At 37.0% G+C, this 13474-nt stretch overlaps 1 pseudogene; it reads left to right on the top strand.

The window, feature by feature from the left end:
- The first annotated feature begins 942 nt into the window (after positions 1-942).
- LOC140603542 (tubulin alpha-1A chain-like) lies at positions 943-2489 on the top strand (annotated as a pseudogene).
- Positions 2490-13474: the final 10985 nt, after the last annotated feature.

The following is a 13474-nucleotide window of genomic DNA, read 5'->3' as shown; positions in this document are numbered from 1 at the left end:
TTTATATTTAAAACCTTTCTTATAAATGGGGCTCCTGGGTGGCTCAATTGGTTGAGCAGCTGACTGGGTTTTGGCTCAGGGCATGATCTCACCGTCATGAGATTGGGCCCTACATTGGGCCCTGTGCTCAGTGCAGAGTCTGCTTTAGTTTCTCTCTCTCTCTCTCTCTCCTTTCAACTCACACACTCTCTCTCTTTAATAAATAAATAAAATCTTTAAAAAAACCTCATTTCTTTATTTTTTTAATAAAATATTTTTTATTGGTGTTCAATTTACCAACATACAGAATAACACCCAGTGCTCATCCCGTCAAGTGTCCCCCTCAGTGCCCGTCACCCACTCACCCCCACCCCCCACCCTCCTCCCCTTCCACCACCCCCAGTTCGTTTCCCAGAGTTAGGAGTCTTCCCATTTCTTATAAATGACATAAAGATGTTTTATTTTATTCCATGAAAGACTTGAGAAGACCCCTCTGCAGATTTCTGGAGCTCTTTCTCTGCATAGCTTCCTCCTCACTAGAACTCTGTTCTGCAAATTCTAGTCAGTTTGGTCTCCAAGACCATATTTCAGCCTCCTCAACTAAGCAAGACCATTAGGCTCTGCCTGATTTCCTTTTTCTTCCATCACAGTTCAGAAATTACCTCTGGACAGGGTTCAACTCATTTTCTTTCCTTCTCTCAAGTATCACATGCCTGTGCTGTCTGTTGTCTAGTATTTTGAAGTTGTTTCATATCTTTTGTCCAGTCTGGAGTCAAGCTACATTGTCAGGAACCAAAGCTAAGTCCATAGTATAGGTGATTTATAGGAGCCAAATGCAATGTTTGAACATGATATTTAAAATTTATGATTCATTTCTGAATATAAGTATCATTTTATGAGTTGTATTGACAAACAGCACAAGATTGCCCACACAGAAATTAATAACACGATATAAACTCTACAATGACTCAAGAAGTACGATCTAACTTGAGTGTGTTACTTACTGTGACTCTTAGCTTGTCAGGGATGATAACTGGGATTGGTGTCTGCTCCTGTCACGACACCTGCTATGAAGCAGCTACTATACGTGAACACATCTCCATCTACATTGGCCAGGTTGGTTTCCAGATCAGCAGTGCCCAATGGGAACTCTAGTACCTGGAACACATCCAACCCAATGGCCAGATGCCAAGTGACAAGACCACTGAAGGAGGAGATGACTCCTTCAACACCTTCTTCAGTGAGATGGGTGCTGGCAAGCACACCATCAACGCCTTCTTCAGTGTTTATAGACCTGGAACCCATAGTCATTGATAAGTTCACACCAGCACCGATTCCCAGCTTTTCCACACTGAGCATCTCATCACAGGCAAGGAAGATGCTGCCAATAACTATGTCTGAGGGCACTGTACCATTGGCAAGGAGATCATTGACCTTGTCTTGGACCAAATTCAGAAACTGGCTGACCAGTGTGTGGGTCTTCAAGGCTTCTTGGTTTTACACAGCTTTGGAGGGGACACTGGTTCCAGGTTCATCTCCCTGCTGATAGAACATCTCTCTATCGATTATGGCAAGTAGTCCAAGCTGGAGGTATCCATTTACCCAGCTCCCCAGATTTGCACAGCTGTAGTTGAGCCCTGCAACTCCTTACTGCCCACCCTGCAACACTGATTGAGCCTTCCTGGTAGACAATGAAGGCATCTATGGCATCTGTCATAGAAACCCTGATGTTGAATGCCCAACCTACACTGACCTTAACCACCTTATTAGCCAGATATTTCTTCCACCACTGCTTCCCTCAGGTGTGATGGAACCCTGGATGTTGATCTGATGGCATTCTAGACCCACCTGGTGCCCTATCCCCACATCCACTTCCCTCTGGCCATATATGCACCTGTCATCTCTGCTGAGAAAGCTACCCTGCACAGCTTTCAGTAGTATAGATCGCCGACGCATGCTTTGAGAGAGCCCACCAGATGGTGAAATGTGACCCTCACCACAGTAAACACATGGCTTGTTGCCTGTTGCACTGTGGTGATGTGGTTCCCAAAGATGTCAATGCTGCCATTGCCACCATCAAGATCAACTGTACCATCCAGTTTGTGGACCAGTGCCCCATGGGCTTCAAAGTTGGCATTCATTACAGCCTCCCACTGTGGTGTCTGGTGGAGACCTGGCTAAAGTACGGTGAGCTGTGTGCATGCTGAGCAACACCACAGCCATTGCTGAGGCCTGGGCTTGCCTGGACCACAAGTTTGACCTGATGTGTGCCACGCATGTCTTTGTTCACTGGTATGTGGGTGAGAGCATGGAAGAAGGAAAGTTTTCTGAGGCCCATGAGGGCATGGCTGCCCTTGAGAAGGTTATGAGGAGGTTGTATGGATTCTGTTGAAGGAGAGGGAGAAGAAGAAGGAGAAGAGTATGAATTACCATTCCTTTCAGCCCTGCAGCATGTCACTCAGAATTTTAGTTTCAACATTAGCCGACAGACGTTAAAGCTTCCTGGTTAGATCGTCTTCACTATTAACTATAATCATGTTTTACTTTTCCATTTGTACTTGTAAGATTTTTCCATCATGTCTCAAAGTAAATGCTTTAAGAAAGAAAGAAAGAAAAGAAGTATTATCTAACTCGGCCCTCCTGTCAATAGAACACTAATAATGTAAACTATTGATTATTATATGGCATTTAGTAATTTTTCTGAAAAGACAGAAAAATTATATATAATATATAATAACTTATCATTTATGTATATCTCTATTTTATTACTGATATGAACTGACCCATCAACAGACCCACCCAGACCTGTGCAATAATTAAATCTAGTTGTCTTCAACATTTTGCCAGGTTTCAGTCACATTGAAACAATCATTTTACAGATTTGATCATTATTTTTTGTTACATTGCTACATTTTTATTTTCTTTTTTTAAAAAATGATTTTTATTTATTCATGAGAGACACACAGAGGGAGGCAGAGACACAGGTAGAGGGAGAAGCAGGCTTCCTGCAGGGAGCCCAATGTGGGACTCGATCCCAGGACCCTGGGACCCTGAGCCGAAGGCAGACGCTCAACACCTGAGCCACCCGGGCGTCCCCAAAGTTACATTTTTCAAGGTAAAAACAAAACACGTTTTATTTAGTACTTTATTAACTCAATTTTAAGTATTTAGGCATGTGGTATGTAGGCCTCTATTTGTTCTCTTGCCTCAGTCCTGATGTTAGGGGTAGGCCTGTGGAAGAAGTGGCACAGCAACAAAATTTAAAAAGTTACGTATCATATAGATGATTTGGCTTATCAGAGAAAGCTGAATCCAAAGCCAGTTTTGGGAAGGGTGGTAAACAATATTTCCACTGTAGACTCTGCAAAAATCCCAGCATATGGAAGGCACAAAGTTACAATATTTGAAATGCTTTAATATTTACCTAAAAGACTTAAAATCTTCTGGTACAACCATCCACTTCTCCATGAGAAATTCATTCCTACTCTGAATCCCTTTGAGTCTTTCTTTATCTAATTATATGTTTACCTAGATATTCGATACTTTAACAGTAAATTATTAATTAATAGTAAGCTCCAGGAACTATTTCTCAGTAAAATGGTAATAATCTTAATAGTTACATGATTGAGGACCCGATTTGTGTCAGACACTATAGGAAGAATTTTAATGTAGATTATCTCTAACTACCATAACCTAATAAAAAGAAGTCTTCCCATTATGCTATGAAAAAACAGAGGCATAGGGAAGTTAAATAATTTGCCCAAGACCAAGGATCCAAGTCTACATTAGTCTGACTGCAAAGTCTCTTATTTCCGATATTCTAAGCAACTATTAACAATAGATGTTAAAGTTCTTTTACTCACCTTCTTATACATAAGAGGATTAATCAAAATTCTATAAGTTTTTGAGGTCAGTTAAATCTGGACATAATAATAGATATTTTATTTATTTTAAATTGCATAATAATTTATGAGGGGGCCTTATAATTTCAGTTACTACAGAATGACGGTAGACAGTAGAGATACAGGAAATGAACAGCATGGACACAGTCACTGCCTCCATGGAGTGTACAGTTCTTCCAGGGAAGGCGAACATTAAACAGTTAATTGCATAACATCTGATTATTATGGTTATAAATGTTGACGAGACATCACTGACCACTCTGGCTAAAAGTCTTGGTGGTTTGGAAGAGAGATATCAAATTTTTAGTAATTTAAGGTCAAGATTCAGAATCCCTCAAATCACATGATTTTTGAAATGAAAATACGGGAGTCAATGTCATGCAAATGAGCATTTATAGTTAGAGGCAGTTTAAATAGGATTATAAAGATTAGAGGGAGCTGACAAAGCAACTCCCAGAACCAGACTAAAAGTAGCCTACTAAACAGATAATCCAATGTGGCTATGTTCTTTCCACCAGTCAAGGTTACTGCAGGTCCCAGGAAAAGAAATCCATTGATAGATAGACTAGGTCAAGCTAATCACACTTTGGAGGAGAAAACCAAACCAAACAAAATAAAACACACTCTTAACCCTTTCCAGCTTGAATAAATCAGAAAAATATCCTAGTATGTATGTTTTAGGTGCAAAAATAACATTCCCACATACCTTCAATTTCAGCAGAGATAATTTCCCCTGGCAGCCTTCTGGTCCAGCTCCTTTTCTCCTTAAATCTTAGGGCTCCTTGTAAGTGCCTCCTCAGATCTTGATCACCTTGTATTGTAAACATCCCTTCTCTGGCCCACCTCCCTCCTGTGTACTGACTTCAAGGGAAAGCCTTGCGTGTGCTTCCAGACCTTCGAACAGCACCCAGCACAGTGTGGGTCGTTCATGTGTTGAATGAACGAATCAAAACTCGAACAATTTCTATGCCTTTTTAAAGGATTATCATTTCACAGTGTTAGGAGCTCTATACATAAAATACAGATTTTCATTAAAAAATAAAACCAATGAATTATTTCACTTGATCATGCTTTCCTGGAATAATATGATACATTATTTAGAAACAAGGCGTAAATAATGGTTCTACAGCTTTACACAAGTTAGTTGTTTACTGGCTGCATGTACCTGGCTACCAGGGGCCCTGTGACAGCATAGGGACGACAGGGGAAGCCTCAGCCATGTGCTGCAAAGCTCCTGTTTAGATGCAATCCAAAAGCTTAGAGGAAAGTGAAGGAAAGTGAGAGCACATTTACCATGTGCACCAGAAGTGTGTGATGCGCTAGAGCCTTGCTCCATTCACCGTCACAAAAACCTAATGAGGTAGGCATTACGTTTTCATTTTACAGATAAGGAAACCGAAGCTCAGAGGGATTAAGTCATTTTCTCTAGACAACACAGCTAATGGGCATTATCCCAAGAACCAGAAATAACTCAGTTACCCTTAATTATGGCTGTGGAGTGGGAAAGGCACAAGAAAGAAGCATGAGAGCCAGTAAAGAGAGGTGCATTTGAAATAAAACAAATGAGTCATTGCAAAGAGGTAAAGAATTTCATGTGCAAGTGTGTGTGTGTGTGTGTGTGTGTGTGTGTGTGATAGAGAGAGAAAGAGATAGAGAGAGAAAGAGATAGAGAAAGAGAGGGGGTGAGACTGAGGGCTTTGATGAGGAACAGAAGCAGGATGATGTTTAATCTCAGCCTAGAGGGCTGACCCAAGGCCTGCATAATTTGGATGAGGATCAAATATGTGTTGTTTGCTACATTCTTTAAGGGTCTCACCACTGCCTCTGTATCTCACCAATAGTTAATATTGAACCGAATGATAAGCACCAGAGGAATCTTGCAAAAGTCGTTTTAGGAGTAGAAATTCAAAGAAATTCGAAGAAACTTCTGTAATCTGATACTCCTGCAGGCCACCTTCCCTATGGTTACTGAGTCCATAACCACCAGCCTCACACAGCAAAACACGCCCAAGGGTCCTGTCCCCCAACCTCTTTCATAAACTCAGTCAGTGGCACGTAAATGTCTCAAGAATTCTTGCTTGGCCATTGCGCTCGACGACCTCACATTAAAATTCACTGGGGCAAGAGCTATTTTATAATTACAAGTTCTTTGAAGTTCCATGATGTCAACCGGGAAGTCAAGTTGGCCAGAGGAAGAAGGGTTTATTAGAATTATTGCTCCGACTATTTAACTCATTAAATCATTTAAGAAAGTTTTAAATAAGAAACAACCCATGAGGAAATGAATATTTCATGGCTCTATATGGGAACAGATTCCTAATCTTGTCATCTTGTTTTATTTTTAGGTGTATTTGTTTTAGTTTTGTCTTTCACGTCAGACATAGGGCTAGAAAAAGATTGCTCTAATTAGACCAAGTATATTTCCTACCCAGAAAAATGTCTTTTTGACTTTTAAGAGAAACCAGGCAACTTCATGACAACAAACTAAGTGTTATAAAATAAACCCTAATTCTTCATGACAACAAACTATTATAAAATAAACCCTAATTCTGCTACTTGTCTTTTAAAAAGTATAATACCAGCCCCTTATCAAGTGTTTACTATGCCTTGGGTCTAAAATAAATTCTAGGGATCCCTGGGTGGCGCAGCGGTTTAGCGCCTTCCTTTGGCCCAGGGCGCGATCCTGGAGACCCGGGATCGAATCCCATTTTGGGCTCCCGGTGCATGGAGCCTGCTTCTCCCTCTGCCTATGTCTCTGCCTCTCTCTCTCTCTCTCTGTGACTATCATTAAAAAAAAAAAAAAAAAAAAAAAAAAAGATTAAAATAAATTCTACATATTACTAGAGCTCATTTTTATGCTCATGACAAATCTGAAAGATACTATCATGTCTGTTCCATGAAAACTGAAACTGAAGCTCAGATGTTTCACTCACGGAGCCAGTGAATGGTGGAGCTGAGATTCAAACTCAGGCCAGTGATCCGAAACCTCTGCATTTAAATCTAGCATGGTGTCACAGAAACCGCCTCCCCCCAAAAGTGGGCAGCAATAATTGGCATAAAAAAAGGCAGAGGCAAAGTGAACACTAGATTTAAGAACAAGAGTCTTCCACGTTAGTAGCAATTTTCTGAAAACCCTTACTCCCAAGAAGAAGTATCTAGTGAGAATGTTAAGAAGGTCCACAGAGGGTCTGAGAAACTTCCTCAATGATAGCTCTACATTGGATGATTAAAAACATTTAAAATATTTCAAGGAGGGCCCCCCCCCCCGCCACCCTACCCCTGGTGGCTCAGTTGGTTAAGCGGTTAAGCATCTGCTGTTAGGCTCAGGTCATGATCCTGAGGTCCCCTGCTCTGCGGGAAGCCTGCTTCTCCCTCTCCCTTTGCCTGCCACTCCCCCTGCTTGTGCTCTCTCTCTCTCTCTCTGTCAAATAAATAAATAAATAAATAAAATCTTTAAAAAAACAAATCTTAAAAAATCTTAAAAAAAAAAAACCCACCAAAATGTTTCAAGGAGAAAATTTCTTAGATGTGAAGAGCATAGTAAGACTACAAAAAGTGATAATTAAAAAAACTATTGATGTGCAGGTAATATGCTAAGGGATTTACAGATGCATGTTTTCTTTCCAATATACAATGCTTTTTGCTGTTGCTGTTAGAGACACATTGATGAAATGGGTGATCTACACTGATTTTTCATGCTTTTACCTTCCAGACACTAGGGCAGTGTGGTGCTCTGGAGTCAGATAGGACTTGGTGCCGGGTTGCCAGATTAAAAAAGAAACAAAAAACCCCAAACAGAACATCTAGTTAAATTTGGATTTCTGATGAACACCAAATAGTTTTTAGTTTAGTGAGTTTGTCTCATGCAATATTTGGGATATACTTATACTTTGTTTTGCTAACTGTGGGAACCCTATCAGTATAAATCCCAGCTAACTCTGATAAGATGCTAGCCATTGTGTCCCCAGGGAAATTACTTCATCTCCAAGTCTTCATGTCCTCTTCTGTAAAATGAAGTAGGTATAGTTTCTACCTCATAGGACTGTGAGGATTTCAAACATTTATATAGGGCTGAGAAAAGTTGAATTCCTGTCTTGAGGATTTCTCTCTGGGCATCTCATCATTACTTATTGTCCTTTATGTGGGTGATTTTAACATTTAGTACCATTTCATGCTTTTTATTTATAATTAATTTCATAAAGATGGGTTTAAGATACTTCCAGTGTCTTGCAAAGCAAGGGGCTGATTTTCCTAAGTAGATTATGTAACACTGCTTAAAGAGACTGACACAATAACATTTTAGCATGAAACTCAATTGTGACCCAAGTGGTTACATGGGTTAGTTTGAAGAAAGTTTGTAACACTGTGGATTTATCAAAAACATTCATTCTAATAGTTTAGAGGGTATATGTTTAACTAGCTAAGTGCAGAAAAATAAATTAAAATAGTATATTTGGTAACATACTGATTGAAAAATCGAAAGAAGTCAACAAATTATAAATGATAGTCATTTACGTAATGTTATGGGGTCAAATAGGTGACCAGATTTTCTGGAAATTATACTGGCTATCCAAATTTGAAGTAATAAAAATGGTAATATACTTTAATCTAGTAATCTCATTCACAGGTGTACACAAAAATTTAAAAATAAGAACAGGCCTTTTGAAAAATTTAGACCAGAGGAAAATGTTCAATGAAAGAGAAATCAACCCATAAATTATGTAATAGTGGAATATGATAGAATATGATGCAGTCTTCAAAAGGACATTTTAAGTACCTGTTTAGTGATATAAAAATAGTAATATAGTATCAAATAAAATCAGAATGATTATGTATAAAAACTATATATAGGAGAGTATAAACCAAAATGTTCATCTTGATTATGATAAGAATATGAGTTAAGGTAAACACGTTTCAGTTTTGCTTTGTTCCTTTCTATAATATCTAAATTTTATGAAACATGTTTTCTTTTATAATTATAAATTAAATATTACTTTTAAAATTCTAGAACCCAAAAGCCAACTTTCCAAAAGAAGAGAGTACTCAGTAGTCAGCTAATTCTCTCTGCCAGGCACTGCCAGGCTCTCTCCCCTTTTGAGAGCCTCAGAGCCCACTGGGTGCTGAGGCCATTTAACTGAAGCAGTAAACATTCTTGGGTTGTTTAATGGCTAATTAGTCAGCAGAACAAATGCCCCAAGTCCTGGAGAAAGAATGATGTATTTTTGGAACTGATAGATTGAAATGAAAGCAGTTTTGCTAAATGGAGACAGTATTTATCTCATGCTGTTCATGAATGTTCAGTCATAAGCCAAAGTTTTGTGACTACGTAAATTGTCAAATATTGCACTGAAAATTCATAGGGAAACTTATTTTTAGGCCATCGGAATAACATTTAGGTGCTAACTAGCATATCTTAATGTTTTTTGCATGGCTAAAGTATGAATTATTCTTTCAGGGAGGCTCAGATTCATCCTGTTTTATCTCTTGACCAGATATGTTTCACACATGCAGTTCTTTCACAAAATACACAATAAACAGATCAATGAATAAACAAATGTACCCTATTTGTACTTTAATAGCTTTTAATATGATGGTTCTGTATTTAGAAATGTAATCATACTTTGTAAAAATTCTTTCAAGATTATAACCCTGGGTGAATGATAGTGTAACTTTAATAAAATCCAGCAGGCTTTATTTTCAGATTTGTTGAGAGGTGTAGTTCTGAGCAACCTCCTTTTATCCCTAACTCTTATGCATATTAATAAGCTCCGGGGTCAAACTAAGGATAACGGTGATTTGGTTGCTGTTATTTTCATCCATATTTAAATCCGCAAATCCAATACTGACACATGAAAATCCTCCTTTGACAATGCCACAGAACTGTTTCTTTCCTTGGGAATGATTCGGAAAACTAGCCATTGCACATGTCTAAAGAAAGGGAAAAGATCAACGTATTTATTATTTAAAAAAGTCAGGACTGGATTTTGACAATGTCAAGATTTACACTATATCCCTGTTTATTTTGGATACACCACTGACTTCCGTTCCTAGAAGACACAGATATATTGCCTAAGCAACCAAAGGTAAGAAGCCAGTAGTAATCACTGTTGTATTTTCATATATACTTATACCTCTGTTTTGATTAATTAAAGTATCAACATTGCCTTTGTTTTCTATGGTACACATGCTTTCTCTTTACAGCCGATGACTGCTTGTATTTTTCAAAGATAAATGACTATTCTACTAAAATATGTTTTTAGAAAAAAATAAAATAAAATAAAATAAAATAAAATAAAATATGTTTTTAGTTAAAAATAATAATAAGTAAAGGCCTGGTAACATGATTCTACTAATCTGAATACCACAACACAATAAATACTGCCTCCTTTTTGCAAACTTCCAAGGTGATTTTTAGAAGTCAGAAATAATAACCTTGGCAGATGGCAGTATCATATACTGTTTTTTTCTCCTTAAAATATTTGAGAATTGAAAACCATTACATTTATATAAATCTCAATGAAAAATTAACTCCTGAAAATATGAGCCTATTGAGAACTTCTTAAGTGTTAGGTATTTCATAAGCATTATTATCGCAACTTACACACTCCCTTTTAGAGATAAAGTGGTCTGAAGAGAGTAAATGGGTTCCTGAAGACAAAATATTACCGCTGCGTAACCGAGCCAGAATTGAAATCACTTGCCTTCTTTTAATTCTCCATGACAGGCAGGTTTTTAAAAATGAGATTGTAATCACTATCATGTTTTATTTTTACAAATTTTAAAAGTACCCTTCAGGGGCTCATGGGTGGCTCAGTCCATTAAGCGTCTACTTTGGTTTGGGTCATGATCCTGGAGTCTAGGGGTAGAGGCCACCAACCCCTCATATGGGGCTCCCTGCTCTTCAGGGAGTTTGCTTCTCTCTCTATCCCTCACCTTGCTCATGTTCTCTCTCTCAAATAAATAAATAAAATATTTTAAAAATCCTACTCTTCATCATTTTTCATTGTGCCAGGATTACAGGATTATAAATACTTGTTATTTCATTCATATTAGAAAGTTAGACATCATTAAACCATTTTTAAAATGTTTCTATCAATAAACACATGTCTTACAATTGGCTTTTTAGCTTTTGATCTTTCTGTTCATATACCCCTTAATTTGTTCAATTACATTCATTCCTTTGCTTAGTATTCTTTCCATAAACATCTTTCACTCACGTCTTTGTTAGATCAAGCAGGCAAACAAGAGGATAAGGGGAGGGGGAGCATCATAGAGTAACCATAAATAAAAGACCTGATAGTTATTGATTATATGCCATAAAGGATACACTCACTTTGCTCTACACTTGAAATATTTATAAACCCTAATCACACAATAATCTCAGTAAGGCAAAAAAAGTATACTGGCTACATTCTCTACCTACAGTCAAAGTTAGAAATATTAAGTAAAGATTAAATTAAAGACCCTACCCCCTTAGAAATGGAAAAAAAAAAAAAAGCAGGGGTAGGGTTGAGAGGGAAGGATCATCAAATTCATCTTTAAGTGAAGATAGCAAAACAGGTTACATATCTTTCTCTTTTTCAGGGAGGTAATATTTTAGGCTGTGAAGTTAATATGTGTAAAAAGTCTGGATAAAATAGATTATTTTCTACAAGAACAAATGTCTGAATTTAATTTTACAAGTAAAAATTAAATTGATGAGAAATTATGGGCAAAATTTAAAGGAGGATCCTGGAGCTATTTCCAAAAAAGTAACATTTGTAACTTAAATATTTTTTTTACTTATTATTTATTCAACAAATATTTATTTAGTACCTATTGTATGCCAGGAATTGTTGCATTGTGTCCCCATCCATAGGTCCAGGGAATAAATCTGCATAACGCCAGGACCTTTACCCTTGGGTAAGAGCACATGGGAATTGAGCTGCCATATTTTAAATTTTGGCTGTAGCACTAACCAAACTTTCCACAGCTGGTGCTTCATCCCCTTAAAGAAGTAATAACGTAACTCCCCTTCAGCAGACAACCTCTGTGTGAAGATTTTGATTTATGCTACAAACTATGCTAATATAGGCAAAAAAGGACACAGCCCATGTTCTCTGGCCACTCTATATGTAGGACAAGTGATTATAATTATACCTAATGGTTCTTAATTGTACAAATGTTCCAAAGTACAAATCAATTTAGCTTTAATTCATATGGCTTTCATGGATGAGAAGGTAATTGATAAAATCCAACAACTATTTTTGATAATATAGGAAATTAGTTAAAAAAACATTTTTATCTGAAATCACTGGGCAAAAATAGGAGGAATTATAGAAACTGAAACAAGACAAAGAGTCCTGATATATCTATTACCTAACATTTTTCTATGATTTCTATTCAACATAGTAAGACAGGAAAAAGAAATAATAAAGTAGCATCTGAGATAAAATTAGTATTACCTGTGGATAAGATGATTATCTACTCAAAAAACCTCAATGGATTAATGAAAAACTGTTACAACTAATAAAAAGTTCAGTAACTAATAGGCTATAAAAATAAATATGTAAATTAATAATTCTCCTACAATCCAGTAATAACTAGTCAATACAATAAAAATAGGTCTTATTTACAAATACAAAATTCAAATATGTGGAATGTATTTAATAGGAAATGTTCATAGCTCATTTAAAGAAAATTACAGATTTACAAAGTAGATTTTTAAAAGCCATCAATAAATGAAGTGTCTCTTGTCATGTGATTTTAAAAGTTTTAATATATTAAGCATGTTAACTCTCCCCAGATTAATTCATACATCTAGTGAAATCTATTTTTTTAAGCACATTGTATTCTAGGACACATGATAAAATTATTCTAAAGGCATCTGAGAATAATAAAGGTACACATTGTACTGTCATAGAAATAGTTATTTAAATATATCATTAAAATGATGATGGAGTATAGATGTTTATTACTTCTACACTGGTGGAGATCTAGTGTTTGTACAATAAGTAACAAAAATATTGCATTGTTTATTATGAGCTAGATATTATACAAAGTGCTGGAGACATGAAAATCAGGGCTCATTGATACCTGTTCTCAAGTCTGGTGGGACTTGAGATAAATGGATCATAATAAAAGATCAAAATAAAAGAATTATTGGATCTATTAGTGGATTATAATAAACGACTGGGTCAGTATACTGATGCTAAGTGCTCCATATTGTGTGAGTGCTGAGGGGAACCAAAAGTACCCAGCCATTCTAATTCCAGTCATTAGAAATATTTGCTCTTTTCTTCTTTACCTTTTTCACATACTGTTTTCTTTGCCAAGAATGCTCATTTCCTTCACTGCCTGTCAAACTCCTAGTCATCCTTCAAGATCCATCCTTACATATCCCTTGTTTTGGAAAGCTTTTTGTAAATCTCCCAACCGTATAGAGTTGGCCTGTGCACACACAAACTTGTCCTGTTGGATTTTTATTACTTACAGAATTCTCTTACTAACTTCTTCAGGGCTGGAACCCTGTCTTATTCAACAATCCTTTTTCTTCTCTTTCTCCCCTTTACCCTTCAGCAAGCTACATGGTGCTGTTGTTTACATAGCACGAG

This window comes from Canis lupus, chromosome 14, assembly GCF_048164855.1.
Source record: "Canis lupus baileyi chromosome 14, mCanLup2.hap1, whole genome shotgun sequence".
NCBI classification, from domain to species: domain Eukaryota; kingdom Metazoa; phylum Chordata; class Mammalia; order Carnivora; family Canidae; genus Canis; species Canis lupus.
This window is presented reverse-complemented; position numbering and strand designations above follow the sequence as displayed.